The sequence below is a fragment of the Xiphias gladius genome, chromosome 6 (assembly GCF_016859285.1).
Source record: "Xiphias gladius isolate SHS-SW01 ecotype Sanya breed wild chromosome 6, ASM1685928v1, whole genome shotgun sequence".
Lineage (NCBI taxonomy): Eukaryota > Metazoa > Chordata > Actinopteri > Istiophoriformes > Xiphiidae > Xiphias > Xiphias gladius.
The window spans coordinates 24,723,652-24,743,801 of NC_053405.1; the positions used below are offsets into that span (position 1 = coordinate 24,723,652).

The 20,150-nt window shown below is 40.4% G+C and overlaps 1 pseudogene; it reads right to left on the reverse strand.

Annotated features, from left to right (window-relative positions):
• Nucleotides 1-14,406: 14,406 nt before the first annotated feature.
• LOC120790775 lies at nt 14,407-19,804 on the reverse strand (annotated as a pseudogene).
• Nucleotides 19,805-20,150: the final 346 nt, after the last annotated feature.

The following is a 20,150-nucleotide window of genomic DNA, read 5'->3' on the forward strand; positions in this document are numbered from 1 at the left end:
TGAGTAGATAGATACCACTCTCATGTTTGTACAATAGATAAGAAGCTACCCTCAGCAGGCGGGGAACTTAGCTTAGCATAAAGACTGGAAACAGAGAGAAACGGCTAAGCCTATTTCCAAAAATCTCTAAACTATTCCTTTCATTTGCCTTGGAGTTGATACCACCAACTGTTCACTTGCTGTTTTAAAAGTGCACACTGGAACTGCTGTGACCTTGCTCCCGTGATTAACAGGGGCTAAAACACTGTGTAATGATGTCAAATGTTAACTTGTAACTTTGATTTCAAAGCCCAGTTTTGTTTAACAAGAGAGAGGCTGATGGAATTAATACCAGCATTTTATAAACTCATTATTATGTCATTTACTGCCTCTATTTAAAAGAATATTTTTGACATTTTTGGAAATGTGATTATTCACTTTATTGCTGAGAGTTAGATGAGAGGATTGACACCACTCTCATGTCTGTCTTTTGAATACGAAGCTACAGACAGGTGAAGGTTAGCTTAGCTTAAAGACTGGGAACATTGGGAAACAGCTAGACTGGCTGTGTTTAAAGTTTTTTTAAAAATTGACTCTAAGGCTCACTGACACATTATTTCACTTTTGTTTAGTCCATACACAAACAGAAAAGTAACAATGAAATAACAAATTGTCTTTTTACGGCTGGTAACGTGTCTTTTTGTGGGCTGGACACTGTGACTTCCAGAACTTGTCATTGTGTCATTGTTACATTTTTGTATGTCTACAGATTAAACAAATGAGATATAATGTGTTAATTACTGAGCTTTAGTGCTTCTGGTAGGTGGGTTTTGTTACCTTTGGACAGCTAGTTGATTCCCCCTGTTTCCAGTCTTTACACTAAGCTAGGCTAACCAGCTGCTGGCTGTACCTTCATATTTACAGTACAGGCATGTGAATGGTATCAATCTTCCCATCTAACTCTCAGTGAGAAAATGAATGAGAGTATTTCCCAAAGTATCAAACTTTTCTTTAATATTTACAATTACCCATTTGCTATTGCTTTTCAGTATTCAAGAAGAAACGTCATATACCCAACGATAAATGGACAATGTATGTATCACATGACAGTAGTAAAAAGATTCCCAGGCTTTTGTAGTAAACATGTAAACATGTACAATATCTGAGCAGTTTACACTATTTCTTTTTATGCTTCCACGCTGGCGACAGCTGTGGCCGGAGGTATTATGCTTTTGGGTTGTTCGTCTGTCCGTCAGTCCATCCATCCCATTCTCGTGAACGCAATATCTCAGGAACACCTTGAGGGAATTTTAATCAAATCTGGCACAAATGTTCACTTGGACTCAAGGATGAACTAATTAGATTTTGGTGGTCAAAGGTCAAGGTCACTGTGACCTCATGTCCGTCCCATTCATGTGAACGCAATATATCAGGAACACCTTGGGGGAATTTCATCCCCTTGGGCACAAACATCCACTTGGACCCAAGGATGAACTGATAAGAATTTAATGGTCAAAGGTCAAAGGTCACAGTCACTGTGACCTCAAAAAAACAGTTTTTGCCAATAACTGAAGAATTAATATGCCAATTATGACAAGATTTAATACAAATGTCTAATAGGATAACATGATGAAGTTATGACATTGTATATCCAAATGGTCAGAGGTCAACTTCACTGTGACCTCATAATGTTCTGCAAAATCACTTTTTTGGCCATTATTCAATGTCATAACTCAGGAACAAAAGGGGAGATTGTGACCATATTTCACATTTGGTTGGATACTGAAATGGTGTCACGAATCTTGGGTGTCCACCTTGAAACTGTGGTGATTGTATAGGTCTCATGTGCTGCCAGGTTGAATATGTGTGTGAAGCATCCACGTTTTAAAATTTGTAGCTTCTTTTCAGCAACATCGGTATTTGAAGCATTGTCTGCTATCATGGCTACAACTTTCAGATTAATTGGCCAAGGATGTGATCACGTACAAGGAATTTGACTCTGTTTTTTATTTCTCTCAATGAAGTTACACACTAATACAGTAGATGTACAGCAGAACAAGAACAACAAAGCTTAGCAAAGTCAAGTCAAGTCAATTTTATTTATATATCTCTATATCACATGTCAAAAAACTACACTTAGTACGTTTGATTAAATTCCTTCAAAGTCTTCACTACATATATTATATGAGTCTGGACAGACATGGATGTAAACCGAAACTTGACTGGTTGGCAGAGGCACAAAACCACAAGTTTTTTTTTTTTTTTTTATTGTGCTGTCAGAACTGCTTTCACAATTTTTTATTAATCCGTTCAATACAGCATAATTCACATGGCGACTTCCTTTTTTTCTTTCAAACTGCATGTTGTATTTGGAATGAGTGCAGACACAGTGTTGCAGATCTCATGTTAGAATTACTCTTCACGCTCAGATTTCTTGATCCTCCCTGAAATTTGATGTACATACTGTAACTGTGCACATTTTCTTTCAGCTCACATTGATTACATGGCTATGTTGTCAACAATGTTATACTCAGTGAATTCTGGCCTTGCTGTTTTGTTTTGTTAGTCTTTGCACAAGATTATAATTTCCTATTTATGTTGTAAATATAAAACACAGTATCACAGCTTGTGATTATTTCCATTCTTTCCTAAAGGAGAAAGTTGATCATGTGAAATACTATAAGTGAAGAAGGAATTGGGGGTATATACAATCTCCAAAACAACAACTGCTGGCATACACAGCTCGCAACGCACCATCTGCACCGCCTGGTTGAGCGACGTGCAGCGCGTAGGAGTGACACCACCTGTCAGGAGTCCACTCCGCTTAGCGACACCCGTGTGCAGCCGCCTGACAAAACCCAACATCTCGTAACAAATCAAACAAAAACACATCACTAATGTACCAGCACTCTGTAACACTTTCCCAACAAGTGTAAAGGCTTGAAATATTTACTGCACTTGAATTTCCATCACATTCCTTTAAACTTGTTCAGTTTGTTTGATAATTGCCAAAAATGACCACTTCAACTACTTTTATTTGGCTTTACTATACTGGGTCTGCAGATAGAATATACAGTACATTTTGCTGTGTGTCACATATACAAAAAAGTACACACTTGCCAAAGCCTTAATGGGTAAGTCTTTTTTACTTCAACCCCCTCTATTTAGCATTCATAAGCACTGATTAAACTCTTAATAAATTGTTTATAACATGTTATAATGTAGTTTTGAGCAGATTCAAGGCCATTTTTAAGCATTAATGTATTTATTAACAATTACAACTTATAGTAACAGATAATGAATGACTCATAACACAATATTGCATAGCTGTAATCATATATAATGTTATACAGTACATGTATGAACAAACACATGAATAAATCCTTTATTAACATGTATTCACTGTTTGTACTCATGTACAAATCATTCAAAGTTGGGTTTAAAACTGATTATAAATGCTTTCATGCGTCATAAAGACATGTTGAGCTTGAAGGTTTCATTCTTGACCTTGCAAAGACTTGTAAAAAAATGTTAACTCAAGGTCAGCTTTTGACATTTTTCCAATCGCTTTCAGCTGCATCTCATGGTCTTTGTCAAGTTATGGTGTTTGTGATGTACTGATAAATACATAAAAACTTAATTAGCAAATATAAGAAATATAATGTAGTGAATAATTTCTTATATTTCATGTGACTTCAACTGTGTTACACTGTCAGTGACTAATGAACTGTTAATACATCAGTTATGGATGCTTCACAGAAGGACTTACAGTTGTGGAAAAACCACAAAGCACAAAAAAAGTCCCTTTTCAAACGTCCATTTTAATGTGGGGGTGTCTGACATAAAGTTTCACTGGCTTGGGATGAAATGGAATGCACGAAACAAAACAATCCGTGTTAAATAATAATGAAAAGTACTGAATATGTTATTAACCTGCTCAGTGACCAAAAAAAGGCAAGACCTCAGCTGTTTCTCGCAGGTCTGCCTCAGCAAACCTCTGACTGCGAATGAAATCCTGTTTCCCTTAAAGGGACACATGAAACCTTTAAAGAATTTCTGAGAAATCTACTGCTGATATAACAATATAAATATACAACAAAGCTAACATCTCAGTTAAAATGACCTACATCTAGTAACCAATACCTTCATGTGGAGAGTGGCATACAAACCAATACTGTGCTTAACAAGATTACGAGCCTACAGCAACGTCCACGGTTTGATTCCTGGTTAAAGGACCTTTTTTGCATGCCGTACCCCCTGTCTCTCCTGATGTTTCCTGTCTATCTCTATACTGATTGTCGAATAAAGTCTACAGCTATTCTAGCAGTCTGTAAGTTTGTGGCACAGCGGTGCTGGAGCATGCTAATGCGCTCACAATAACAATGCTAACATGCTGATGTGAAGCAGGTATAATGCTTTCCGTGTTTACCATCTTAGTTGAGCATGTCAGCATGCTAACATCTGCAAATTAGCACTAACAGCAAAGTACAGTTGAGGTTGATTGGAATGTCATTAGTTTTGTAGGTCAGCAAAGTCATTAGGTTTCATGGTCTGGGGACCATGAATGTGTGATTCTGAGACATTTGTCATGAGATCAAAAATGTAACCAAATGGTGGCAGTAGAGGAAAAGCCAGTAGATTTCATCCACTTGGGACCATGGATTCCTGTACAAAATTTCATGGCAATACATCCAATAGTTCTTGAGATAGTCCAGTCTAGAACAAAGTGATGGATAGACCACCATTGTGGGCATTGCTAAAAATCCACCTGACCTGGCTATGACATTTCAACTATACTTGACAACCAAAATTATGCTGATTAAAAAATCAGTTTGCTCCCACATTTCACATAATATGTCTATTTACTGTTACACTATATATAATATATATATATATAATATATAATAAAAACGAAAGCATAAATGTTCTTCCGCAGTGGTGGCCAAGCCAGAAGAGGTCATTTTTTTGTAGGACCTCGTCCTACAACATAGTCCTATAACTTAGATATGATCCCTGTTTTATTATGTGTGACTCAACACCACTGAGGTCATGGCACAGCGGCTCTCAAATGACCAATGCTGGTATAATTTTCATAACCCACAAGACAACTGTAATCATGTCCTTAATCATTTATTGGTCATCCACATTCTTCATTTATTCTCCCCGTCCTTTCTCTGCTGTATTAAATTTCCACGAACGTTATTCATTCTAATTTCATTTCTGTCACTATGACTGTTTGTTCTTTATTCCCCTGCTCGTGTTAATGTTTTGATTGGTGTAGTGTGGGATGAATGGATTGGAGAATTCAGATGCACGATACGCTGGAGCTGCAATGATTCAATCTGCAAATTACAGATGATTTATAGTGTTGCACTTCAGATAAATGAACAGCAGGTGTGTATTTCCCTGTGTACTCTACATTACTATAATGTGACACACGAGCACCAGATTTTAAGCCTGAAATTTGTCCCTGTGTCTCTCTCTTTCTCTTACATTACCATGAAATCTGCAACCTCCAGTCCTCTGTACTCGGATTAAATGGCTTTGTTCTGGTGACAGATGAGATGAATCAAATGCCTGGAACAATTCTTGGATGTAATGACTAATAAGGATTGAATGAATCAGGGATGTTGTGCACATAGTAGTCCCCTGTCTGTCTTAATACTACAATATATCATCATATTTTAGACAATAGTGTGCTTCCGACTTTGTGTCAACAGCTTTTGGAGGCCCTTTCCTCTTTCAACATAACATGCACAAAGTATGGTCCAGAAAGAAAAGGTTTTCTGAGTTTGCTGGGGAAAAACTTGGCTCGTCCCTAAACTCAGCCCCATGGGCAGAGGTGGAACACTGGCTATGTTCAAGGCCTTATCGCCCAACATCTTTGAGATGTTTCTACACCTTGATTGTAGTCCACCTGTGGAAAATTCAACTGCTTAGGCTTTATTTGGAAAGATACAAACTTGCCTACATAAGGTCTCACAGCGGACAATGTATATCAGAGCAAACACCAAGCCATGAGGTAGAAGGAACTGTCTACTGAGGTCAGAGATAGGATTGTGTCAAGGCCCAGGTCTGGAGAAGGCTACAAAAAAATTCTGCTGTATCACTGGAACTTAACACTGAGTTGATAATTCTCTGGACTCTAATGGAGGGATGAACACCATTCTTCGAAAGGATATTCCCTCATTTGGTGATTTGATGATGGTGGTGGAGAGCGCTGTCTTAAAACGTCAGTTCAAAACCACTGTGGGTGTTCAACTGGGTTGAGATCTGGTGACTACGAAGGCCATAGCATGATTCACGTCATTTTCAGACACATCAAACCCTTCAGTGACCCGTCAAGCCCCATTGATGGGGGCGTTGTCATCCTGGAAGAGTCCTCTCCCATCAGTATAGAAATGTTTCATCACAGGATCAAGGTGATCACTCAGAACAACTTTTTATTGGTTTGAAGTGACCCTTCCCTCTAAGGGGCCATGTTGACCCAAACCATGCTGGCAAAGTGCCCCCCACAGCATAACAGCAAAACCGCATCACCTCACTGAAGGGGTCCAGCATTCAGGCCTGTACTGTTCTCTTGGTCTACGCCACACATGCACTCATCCAATTGTTGGGAATATGGTGAAGCATGACTCATCTGACCAAATCACTTTTTTCCACATCTCTGTAGACCAGTGCCGATGGTTTTTACACCACTGAACTCTCAAATGTGCATTTATCTTTGTAAAGAGGGGTTTCTCCACTGCAACCCTACTATGATATCCTTCTCTATATATTCATTGAAGCACTGTTTTTTTGCTGACAGTCAGATCACGTCCTGCATTGACATTCTCAGTCACCTGATGAAGAGTTGCTCTTTTGTTTTTCCTTACATATTGCCCTTATGCGCGAGCATCACGATCATCAAATGTGCGCTGTCAGCTACAATTTCTGATTTTACTGACGTCTTTCCCATAGGTCTAAATGCAGATGTCACTTCGTGACACATGGCCAGTTGAGCAGTCTTTGTGACGGAAGCTCCTGCCATCCGTGCCCAGACAATGAATCCTCTTCCAAAGTCACTTAGATCTTTTCCTCTTGCCATCTTGATACAAAATCAGAATCGGCTGTACCTGCTCAGCATTTTTATACACAGAGCCACAGAGCATGATGGGATGTTAATTTTGCTTAATTGTACCATGCAGAGCTCCTGCATGGCATTCATTATGTTTCCCCACTCATTTATTCAGTTTGGGGTTTAAAGAAGATATTCTTTCAAGGACACTAGTGACTGCCTCTATCCAACACAGCTAACACCATGCTAACTAAAGCAACTCAGACCTGTGTTGTCTTCTGTATTTTGCTTAGCTATAGTAAAAAGTTACATACACTTTTACACTTGTAATAGGTAATTAAATTAGGAAAAGATGTGTAAAATAAAGCCTTACCAAACAAACCTCATAAGCTGATTTTTGTGCTGTTTGTGAGAAGTGAGAGTACCACATATAATGTCCAAAAAGTGGCCTTTCTCTCATTTTTAAAATTTATGTGCATCATTGACAAAGAGGTACATGCTGCCAAACACATTTCCAAACCTCTTAAACTATGATTTAAGCACAAAACAAGCCTTGAAAAATATCAACCTATTACTGCACAATGACAATGAAACTGCAATAAAGTTGCCACATGAAAGCAGTCATGCAGTATATTCAGAAATGACAGCTTTTAGAGAAACACAAAGCTTCCTGTCTGATAAACTCCCTGAGGATGCTGGATAGTAAAACCTCCTCGAAGAAACGCTGCTTTGAGGATTTGACTGTATAAATACGGTTTTTACAGGGAAACTGTCAGATGGGCGGGTGAGAAAGTGTCACTCATAAAAAAAAAAAAAATCATTAGGCATTACAAATTTGCTCAGTAATTGGCATGTAAATCAGGGATCAGATGGTACAAGGCTAGTACAAAAGGAAATGCTCCCCTCAGGGATTCTTACAGCAGTAAAGAATGTAATGAATGTAATGACTGAATTGATGTATACAGCAAGGCATTTTTAACCATGAGATAAGAACATAATACTATAAATTAATGAATAAGAGAATTACTGTTGGAATGAAAAAAAGAGTTATTTTTCTCCATGTCTCCAGATTCTCAGATAATGAACCTCAGTTTGTTTGTGCCTGCAATAAAAGCAATAAAGGAAACAAATCAGAGACTTGATTGGGCTTCCTTGGGAAAATATAAGGAAGATAATTAGACTGAGGCAATAATACATTTCTGGATGTAATGAGACAGACAGTTTGAATATCTGTACATCCGCAAAGGATAATTAATCTAAATGCGTGATTTTAAAACTGGAGGCGGGAGCAACAACAGCGGCTGTGGTGTGAGTAATCCCCTAAAATCAGGCAGACCAATAACCAGGGGCCAAGGTTGCCGACACAAATTGGGTCTCCAGGATCATCAAAGAAGCTCTTCATCACCCACGGAGTGTGAGCACTCAACGAAGAAGATGTACGACACTGACATCATCATAGGCAGCCTCATTCTGCATGTCCTGGGATACATGGTGGAGCATTTTTTAAAAATCTGTCCTGTGAGAAAATAAAACCAAATGGTGTGAAATTTTTCCAAAATAGTTCAAAAGTACCTCTTCAGACGATTCGCCTATAGTTCTGTCATCTGAGAATGTTCTAAACTCTTCCATCATAGAGAAGGGACATGATGGAGACCTATCAAAGCCGCCCTCTTTGGACCTTTTACGTCCAAAATTACGTTTCTTTAATCTGTACAAAAACCAATGTAGAACAATTAGTCGTTTTATGTGGGGTTATGTTCGGGATTAAATCCTGGACAGGACATGTAACCAGCATAGATTCCAGGACGTTACTGGTCCCTGCCAAGAAATACGTATTAGTTACTGATCTTTAGAGGGGATAGATGGTGGATTATGTTATCAGCCCAGCTACCCGTTTAAAGTCTTTATGCTAAAATAAGCTCACTGGATGTTGAGTCATACTTAGATAAGAGAATGGTACGATCTTTGAACTTGAACTTTAGCTGTAAGATCTTTTAAGAACAAGACAAGGCCTTTATTTGTCCAACTCTGGATAACCACATAGACGGAGCAAAGCGTATCGCTTCAGTTAGCTTTTACATGTCATCATTTGCCAAAAATGGTCAGAGAAGGATTCTTTCATTCACATTGCTGAGTTCGTTCAGACTGCGGGGAATCTATGTCAACCGTCTCACATCAGCCAGGACAGACATCAGTCCGCTTCAAACGCTGGAAACATCCTGCGCTCACAGAAGCCCCATGAATGAAACTGTATGAAGCAAGTTAACCTCTACTTTTGGTCATTTGATGTGAATATTTGATAGAAATATTAGGCGTTCACTTTCTAATTCTCTGTCTCAATCTAATTTGTCTCGTATTCACTTGTAAATTTCATGTCACGACTGTATACTGACAGAACACCACTTCAAACACTGAAGTTTATAATTCTTCAAACACATTTGACTCAGAAATACATAAGGCACCTCCCAAAATGTGTATGTGTAGAAAAACTGGAGAAACTGCACCGCATTCTACACAAATACTTCTTTGGTATGTGAGAAGACTTTTCAGTCGGATTACCTTGCACAGTAGGTCACATGTCACAGTCTCATGTCCACATTTCTGCAATTGCAACTGCAATCAGTTTTTCCCGTCTGTATCTTCATGGTGTAGAAATCACAATCATTGTGTTTTCGTCACAAATGTCCAATATGCTCAAAATATACAGCCACTGTTATAGCCCTGCCCCTCTTATTGCCGAGGAACACCATTAAGCCGACAAGAAAAATAAACTATTCAGACAAATGTACATCAGATTCACAGAATTACTGTCATGCTGGTTACAGCCAACCACATGAACTCATCGCTTTTCTTAGAACACCTCAGCTGGCTGTTAGAATGCAGCGCTGTTCGCCAGCTGGGCTCTAGTGTGGCCAGATGGCTCTGCTGCATTTGCACCCAGACATAAAGTCCATTGTTATTATGACACATTATTCGAATAAAACTGTCATATTAGCTTGCAAAATGTTACAGTGCAAAACATTTCATTTGGCAGGCATTAGCCTCTTTGCAGTGGCTGGGTACGTGTTTTTTTCTGAAAAATAACACACTAAATAAACTCAGACATTGGATAAGGTGCTTAATACCTGTCTTCTTGTTACTGGCTCATTACTTATCACTCATGCATTAATCCAGTCAAGTTATCACGACACTCTTTGATCCTATTAACCACGAAACCCTGGAGGAAACTGTGCGACATCTAAAATCTTTGAACAATGTTTTGCATGGCATCAGGCTGTTTCCCAAAGGCCTTGAACAGTTATTAACCCTTTCAACAAGAATCTACATACCTTGAAAAATTACCGATAATTATTGGGAAAAAAAAACAAAAAAACCTTTAACCAATAACCAAATTAGCAAACTCTGAAGGATTTATCACAAAGCAAGACCCTGGAAAAACTATTGCATCTATGCATTTAAATTTTAGGCTTCTCTGAAAAAAGCAATCAGACAACTGCAGCTCATTGAGAACATTCCTCATCCACATAGAGCATCAGCGTCTGTGTACACTATGTCTTAAATGGTATCATGGCAATGTTAATATGTGGATGATGCAAATGGTAGCAGGAAATTAAGATAGCGATCTTGGAGTGGACCTGCAGTGGACACAAGGTGAAAATGGGAGAAACCTGGACCACGGTCAGCCATGTCTCTGTTGGCACCGATCAAATCAAACAGCTTATACCTCGCCATGAATCCCACAGGTTCAAATCTCAGCCCAGGTCTGTGTAGAGTTTGTGTGTTCTTGTAAAATTACAGTATGTACAATTTAGAATCCGTCCTTAGTCGGATGGGTATGTTAATTGCTTGTTAATTATTAGTTGGGGTTCGGAGTTCACACAATTACCTGCACTTAAAGCATCACCGTGTCTTTAAACGGTTCATGCTGTTCAGAACAGAAGAATTTAAATCATGTTTCCAGCAATATAAAAAGAAAGAGCGAGGTTTGGAAATAGAAGTGTTGCGAAATGGAATATGGCAAACACACACAAGTAAATGGAATGATAAATGGTAAAATGTTAAAGCTGCGTTTTTAAAACCAGAGTAGGAAAATCTAATTATTTTTTGGCAATTTAATGATGTTCAAATAATTTTTAGCCACACTAGTGATATGGCTCCGGGGATGGCAATGTTGGCCTGTCATCAGCCAGCAAGAACTTACATGACTGCTCGAATAGAAATTTATTTGAATATTGCACCAAGAAGAAACGCTTTTCTTATAGTTAAAAATAAAAAAAACAATTGGGATGCAAGTCATGCAGGGAAGCAGGGTCACTTGGGGCAATGAGACCTGGAAAACGGAGGTACACATTCTCTCGTGACTGGCAGAACTGTAGGTTAGACCCATAAGGTACTGAAATCTTTGAGAAAGAAAATAAATGAACAGTTTCTCGCACCGGCGACCCACTGAAACGATAAGATGAGAAAGCCCCAGAATCAAGCTTTCTTAAAACATGTGCTGAAATTTTAGCTTCAACCCACAATGTCTTCAGAACAGCGGGCTATATTTAAAAAAAACTTACTCTGATCATCCAGGACTAATAGAGCTACAGATGAAAAACGGTGTAACTTTTGGCCGTGCTTTTCACTCAAATGTCACATGTTAAGACGTTATACATTTTATATCAAAATAGACAAGGCAAACATTGCTGGCAAGTATCACAGTGGCCCAGCCAAAGCTCACATTGTGGATGAAAGCACCTCATTAAGCAAAAAGGCTTATAGTGTCCCTAAGAGCGTCAGTTGATAGCTCAGAGCCGCTGACCGTCTTCTTAGATCTTCCTGAGCTTGAGAATACAACTGCAGATGGAATGACTGTTGAACTACTGAACTGCCTGATGAAACAGGGCCTTTCCTAAAGAGTGTCTAGTGGGATTCTGCTCAGACGGGAAAAAAAACGGAGCGCACTCGAACCTGAAAAATAAGTTTAGTGCCAGTCATAGGCTGGCATTTTCTGAACCATAGGCTGGAGTCGTCTGTATCAGATGCAGGCCCTGAGCAGAGACCAACCACTTCACAGCTTTTCTTGACAAGTTATACTGTATGTGTAATCAGTCACAAAGAACTCAAGAGAGCTTGATGCTGTAGTCACTGAAGCAGGTGTATGTTTGAGAAGGATTGCTCGAGTCTTAGGGATAAGGTGGATGGCTTAATCTTTTAGAACAGTAAACGCCTTTTGGATGATGTATGCTGCTCCCTACAATCACCTCACAGCTGCAAGTGAAGATGTGAACTGAAATTCAAGTGAACGATGTACGTAGGAGAGGCCAGCAGCAGAGTTGAGTTCAATTGCTTTTTCTTAAAAAGCACTTGAGGTGCTTAAAGACCTGTCTGAGGCTCTGCCGTCCAGAGACATCTCAATCAGTCAATCTGATTAAAAAAAAAAAAAAAAAAGGCAGCTAGATGTTTTTAATACCATGAGCAGGAACCCATACAGTGGTTCATTCGACAAAACTGCATGCGAGGCCGCGCGGCACGGCGTTTTTAATGGCATAACGCTACAGAGTGACAGCAGGCGGAAGGTCAGAGATCCGCGAGCGTTCTATGAAGCATTATGCAAAAGCCTGCAGACAAGAATGGTCGCAAGTGAAGAGGAATCACTCTTTCCCAAAATCAGCGAGTTGGATAAAAACACACGGCCAAGCCCTCCACCACGAATGTAGGGGCAAGAAAGAAGTAGGAAAATAGGATTCTCTGGTGTTAAGCAATTTATAGGGATTTTAAGGAGAGTGCCGGTGTATCAGCGCACAAGTCCCCTCTGAAACTTCAACATGCTGCGGAAACCATTGCTGTGAGCAGTGGAGAGTGTGAGAGAGGTTTCTCGGAAACGCCACAGAAAAGCACTGCCACACAGGCTTCCCCGCATCAGCCCATCTGGGATCCGATGAGCTAACTGGTCTTACTGAAACCTCCACAGTAAGATGCTGTGCACCAAAGTTTTAGCAAGTCCTGCAATGTGATTGTTTTGCCTGTGATGGAATTAACTGTAATATTAGCCCAGCGTTTCCACTGTGTGTACTGATGTGGAAGTTAAAATTCTAACTAGCCAGTTGGGATGCTGTGTCTTCAGTGAGCACACATGTAGTTGCTTCTCCACTTTTTCACTTTAGATACAGATACACAGGAGAGTGCACCACCTTGTTATATTTTATTTACAGTCTGTCAAACGCTATCAAGATTTTGTAGCAACCCCTGAAACCACAGACATTCAGACTCTCGCCTGCTGTAGCAGTTGTGTTTTTTTTTTCTTGTTTGTTTTCCTTTCATTAGCCCGCAGTGAAAAATGTGCTCATTATACTGAAAAATGAAAGCTTAAGTGAAATGACGCGGAGTTTAAAAAAAGCCCCAGTGCAATGCAGCAAAAGTGTTCCTTTGTGTGTGTTGGTGAGCACTAAAACGAAACATCAGTGGTTTTCAAGTCCCCGTCAGTTATAAGCATGGAGTTGAAAACGGCGTGGTAAGCAGTCGGTGCGCTCCAGAAAACTCACCATTAGTTCAAGGTCAGCAGCCAACATAAGAAGTGGACTATGATAGCAGATATTTGTGATGAAATTCACACAATTCAGGGGTGAGGAAACATGAACAATGATCATTAGTTGTAGAATTTAAATTGGTTTATAATAGATTAGAAGACAGTCGTGATGCTCTTGTGAAATTATCTCATTATTTTTGCAAAGTGAAACCACTGTTATGTTTCATGAGGAGGTATGAGGAGAAAAACTTTTATCGACCCCATATATCTCCAACCCACTGCTACTGTGATGTAGTTCCCCCTTTCTTCTTTACAATTGATTAGATAGCTCCGAGTAGAACCTTTCTGGACTTGACTGTGCACTGTCAGCAGTCTCTGGAAAGCACGACGTCTCAGCTTTTCACTGCATCCTTTCTACTGCCTTTTGTCTCTCTCCCACTTTCAGCGATACAGTCATTATTACCATCAGCTGTAATGCCCGGGTCGCTGAGTCTGTTTTGCCCAGACGTTTGTGTTTGTATTAGTGGCCTGGTTCTGGCAGGAGGTAAAATGAATGTGATTAGTCAAGTGTTTCTAAATAACCAATTGTGCAGCCAGATGCACACCCACATTCCACAATGAGCTCAGTCATCCACTGTATTGTGCACAGTACGCGCTGCTTCAATCATATGATATATATATATATATATATATATATATATATATATATATATGGACTGATAGGCCAGTCCAGATACACTCCAAGTCGGGTGCAGCCAGTAGATGGATAAGGGAAATACTGGCAGTTATCATCGTGCTCTGCATAGAGTGTAGCTGCAGGTGGGGACCACCAGTGGCCTAAACACCAGGACATGAGACTTCAACCGAGCCTGCACCAGTCACCTTTTCCCTTCCTAAACATTCCTTTGTAGCAAACAATTACTGCAACATCCTCACTACGGCCAGTGCTCCACTCTGCCTCCCAGTAACAGCGCCCAGCCAGCCCCTCTCAGCGCAAAACCTGAGAAAAATCTCAGGCAGACCAGGATTCATGTGTCGCCTTCGTGTTTCCCTCAGAAAGAGTAAGAAAGTTGTTTGGGGGGGTTTCGAACTTAATTAAAATTTCAGTGTTTTTTTTTAATGAACCACTACATGTTGAACAATTACAAGGTACAAACAGAAAGACTACCTGTATGTCCCTTCACAAGTACGTGTGACAGATCATCAGGCAGGGAGCTCCGGACCTGAGAGGTCCTGACTGCAAAAGCCTGGTCTCCTTTAGTCTTGAGCTGGGTCTTAGGTAATGGCCAGACCTTCAGTGGAACAACGTTCTCGCTTTTCTCCCAGTAGCTTTGGAAGTTTTATGTAAGTCTTCGCTGCCTTTTCAGTAAGCTTGATATCAACTTTCCCCTCAATATAAAAGTGAAGAGTCTTCTTTATCACAGCCTTAATGCAACCCTGGATGTCCTGAATGCTGCTAGCCTCTGACTTCTCACTGTCAAATACAAATAAAACATTTGCCCCATATAGGACACCTGTGACTACGTGTGTTGCCAAGCCCGTCTTAATGATATCTGTTTGCTGTGTATCCATGCTTCCAAGGTAGCTTTGTACTGAAGCGTCACTCTGCTCTGATGGTGGAATTTCTTCTTCATTCAGATATTTGGCAGATCCGTCAACTTCAACCGGTTGACCGGCTAGAGTTAACGGTTTGCTAAAGGCACATTCCCTTTTCCTAGAGACTTTGGGTAACTACATGATGTGGGAACAAAGCTTGTCACATCTTAAACAAGCTAATGTAAAGCAAAGGGATGGAAGGCCTGAAGAAGTGGCCTCGGATAGCGTACAGTAGCATATTTAGCTGTTTTGTTGATTCCGTAGTTATCAACAGTAAAGCGATGAACTGAATGATCAGAAAAGCTCTAACTCTCATCAGTATCCTTCTGAGGCCACTTCTTCAGGTCATCTTCCCGCCTCTTGCTGGTAGCTTCCTCCAGTCTTCATGTTTACATATGAGAGCGGTATCAATTTTCTCATCTAACTCTCGGCAAGAAAGTGCATGAGTGAATCTCCCAAATTGTCTAACTTTTCCTTTCAGGTGTGACAGGTTCTGCTCCAACTAATTTATTTTCCCAAAACCCTCACGGCGTCTTCCCTTCCTGTCGCAAACCGCTAAACTTTAGCAGAACCTGGTTCAATGAAAAAAATAATGGGAAGTTGCGCCCATAATTCACACAAGGTATAATGGGACTAAGGAAAAGGGGGATATTCCAAACCAAACATTTTGGGAATTGAGCTTAAGACTTACCTGGGATCAGATTATGTTGCACAGACACCTCCGTGAAATCTTAAGACATGTCTCCAACCTGGTTGGGAAACGTGAGATGTGAGGCCGAAGTCACACAGCATTCAACATTTGATCAAACAACGACTCCTCATACTTTAATTACAAGACAGCAGGTTTGTCAGTGCCTTTCTAAAGTTGGCTGCTAAAGTTAGGAAGATATTGGCATCGGTTCGAGGAAACCAGCGTAGGCTGTTGGTAGGACATGGGGGGATACAAACAAAGTCATGGTCTGATTTTGGCATCACAGGCTGCTAGTTTCATGACAGTGCGGTACAGTGGTACGCACTGGTGGAGGGCGCGGCCACAGTGTGGGCAACGCTCGCCAATTAGCACTCCATACGTTACTCCTAGCCCGGGTCACGCAGCGCTCACTGCACAAACCTTACGGGGAAATCAAAACATTTTTTTCAAAATATTATCCACCAGAGAGTTGTATCCTCAAAGACATTCTGGTGATCCCACAGATGTCCTCTGCTTGCTCAGAATGACAAAGTGTTTGTCCAGGGACATTCAACGTTTAAATCCAATATTTCAACAGACTGGAAAGCCTGAAATTCAGGGGGATGATGGTCAAAACAGAAATACCAATATGGAAACATATGTCCTTAATGGTAAAAGTTCTGCATGTTTACGCATTATTAGCAGAAGAATCTACTGAATATCATAATGAATGTAACATGATGAAAGAAAGAAACTCTCCAAAGATACAATTTTACACACTACAAGATCATCTGTAGGAAAATACATTACTGCTATTGGATTATTGAACAACAAACATCAGGATTGATGCAGGGTCAACTGGGGAAATACTTTGATGTTAAAATACTTTGGTCAAATCTTTGTCCCTTATGCTAGAAATTGTGAATGTTACTTTACCTCTCTGCCATGTGAATGTCTTGTGGCCTGTGCTCTGGAGTCTTTGAGTGGAGCGTGCTCACACTGAAAGTGAAATCGACTAATAGACTGCTGAGTCAGTGTCCGATGCTTTTTTCCTTTTTTATCATTGTATACACATGACCTGGCCTCATCAGTGTGGAAGATTAGATGTGTCACAATTATATCAATAAAATAAAAAATGAAATAAATACATAAAGGATGTAATATATACATATATTATAAGATTTTAGATAAATGCATTTCGAAGGAAAAATATAAATATCTCTCCCTAAATGAAATCAATAAGTAGGCAATTAAATAAATAAATAAATAAGCAATGAAATATATATCCAAATAAATCAGAATCCACTGAATTAATGAATGATCTGTTTATTATTTGAACTCCATTCCAACTCTACTCTATGCAGTGTGTTTTAATGAATTTCACAGTGGTGTTTTTTCACTTGAAAAGGCATCTTTTTTTTATTTCAATGACTGTTTATTTCAGGATAACGCTTGACTGACTCAGCCACAGTTACTAACACAGGACTTCGCCCAGCCACTTCGGTGCCGATGACTGGGTAAAGTACACCGATCAGGCGCAACATTAAATCCAGGCACCTGTTTGAATGTTGTGGCTGATCAGTGTATATGTGGTTTAAGCAAAGAATTTTCAGAATCTGACTTGACTTTATTAATAATGGGAAAATTTGCCCAAAGTTTGGAACAACTTAGTAAAATATATGAGCAATACACTAATATAGAGGGCGTCGCATAGTTCAAGTGTGTGATCCAGCTCGTCGCGCGGTCTCATTTGTCTCTGATGACCACAGAGCCTCGGAGGCCAGAGACAGCCTGTAGCCCGCTATGACATCGACTGCTTAGCTGAGGCTTGCCCTGCCTGCAGCCATAATTGTGTAATCCTAGTTCCTGACCTGGGATAGGATTTCCCATCCTCTCCTTCCTCTGATATGGAAGAGCAAGCGCCACTCAGAACATCGCAGCAGATCACAGATTTGTTGTCCTGTCTGTGAGGAGTGCTACGACACCGGCTGCAACCACCCTACCTGCAAGTGTCAGCACTGAAAAAGTCAGCCAGCTAAGCAAAGTCATCGCTGTCTAACACCCACCCTTAACCCCGCATTTAATGAAGCATACTGTAGATCATTGTAATATCTCAAAATAATATTAGCTCTATGATGCTCTACTACCTTAGCATAGTCCATCAGAGATGGCAGGACGCCCAGAAACCCTTTAAGTTAATGAAATAACTGTACATATGCTATGTTCACCTGATTTCCCTGGACCTGCACGGATACTGCAAGCAAACACTTCTCCAGCAGCACCCCTTGGCCTCAGGGTTCGCTTTGCAGGAATCTAAAAAAAAAAATTCACACGTCAGTTATCAGGTTTTCAGTCATTTTACCTGATTTGTGTGATAGCTGAGAGCTAAAGTGTAAAAAGATAGTTTGAAGCTGCTATAATCAATATTTTCATATTAAAAATGGATCAAAAGGCTATGCGTAATGTGAAAGGGGGTGCTGATAGTCATGAACCCACTGAAAATAATCACCCAACACAGTTCCCCTCCGTTCTAAGCTCGTTGATCTGGTTATTGGCTCTCATCGCTCTCATCAACCCAGTTTTCAGACACAGCGTGCCGCTGTTTTTTAGTGAAGACGCACCAAAAACTCACTGTCACTGTTACTTGCCCAGCACCAAGCAACAGACAATTTTAGCAACTAGCTGGTGGTGGAGCACTTAGCAACTAAAGAGACAGAGGTTTCTCACATCAGTTGAGAGACCAACACTGAGCTAAAAGACATGAGCGAATAGTGGACAGAAACATGGCTCCAGTTGAATGCTGATGTTAATCCAAATCTGCTTAATATATAAATCAAGCAACTGTTTGCTAAGTTCATTATAAGCTATGTTCGCTATAATATATCAAATTTAAAAGGGGAGGATTTGTCAGTGACTGCACCCAAGCATCCGAAAACGGGGCACCCATCATAAAGTTATACCATACACAATAAGTCGGTGGGGTTCCCACAGGGCTGCAAGATAACTCTGAGGGCTCATGAGATGATTCAGCATTGCACTTCTGTAACACTGTCAGACTCACGATTGACAGTTTAAAAGAAGAATATGAAATTGTCCTTTTTATTCAACGCATTCTTCTTCCTTGTCAAAACCTTGCACCTCTATTACCCACAATGCAACTCTACCACCAAACAGTTCGATCAGAGATTCAAGTGTGTTATGCTAGCAGCAGCTAATGTCGCCTTGAGCCTCGAGCCTCAAGCTACAGGCCTCTGGTGAGCCCATTTGCTTCCAACTCCACATCCATCAGATTTTTTCAAGTGACTTCACTCACAGCAGTTTATCAGGTTCTGCGCAGCTCCACCCGAGGCCAGAGAAGGCTTTATGCATTTTTTTCCCCTTATGAAGTAGCACTCCCCAAGACCTGCAAGTCTTTGTCCGTTGCAAAGTAACTTTTCTCCCTTAAAATTAATCAAGTATAACTATTTTAGAAGAAAGAAGCACCATGCGGTTAAACTGTTCATGCCACCGTATACATATGCAACCTGTGACGAGGGGGTTGCAAGTACACGTAGCTTCATTTTAAGAGGTCACAGGCAAAAAGGTTGGGAATTACTACTATAGAGTCACCTACCAGATGAAGACTCCATTGCGCCTACACAGGCCCTGCTCCTTTTTGCCACAAGAGCTTAAAAAGTGCCTGATCATCTGAGAACGAAAAGACAAATGCATTTAATGAAATTAGCACTTGTTTACAACAACTTACTGTAGGCAGAGGTGTCTGCTACTGGCAGAGCCTCTTTTCTCCTTCCCTCTCCTCTGACGTGTGTCTAAGTCAAAACCCAGTTCTTACAGAGGTTAGTGTATCAGAAGCATAATGCTCCCTCTGAGGCAGCACAAGCAGCAGAGCCAGGAGGGCTGATGTAAGAGGTGTGAGGGAGCTCTTAGGGAGGGCTCGTACGGGGAAATAGAGATAGTTGTGCTGTTTTTCTGCTTCCTCCCTATGCTGCATCACTTGTGCTGTGTTTCTTCACATGAAGGACTTGGAGAACAAAGCTGCATCCCCCTGGGGCAAAACCCCAGCCTCTGTGGCCCCGAGTTTAGAGAATGTCAGCATACTTTCACTGTTGTCCATAGATTGCCTGCACAGATCAGCCAATTGGAAGGCTGAGTATTATGCTTATGGATCTGAATATGTTACTTATGCATCTGAAGTTAAAAAATCTGAAGAAATATGCTGGAATCTCTTATGCAATTTGTTGAACATGTTTAAGCATGTTGAACTTGCAAATTGATCTATTTCATATCTACATGTGAGCCTGGTTCCTTGTACGCATTGAGTAATAAGGACTACTAGA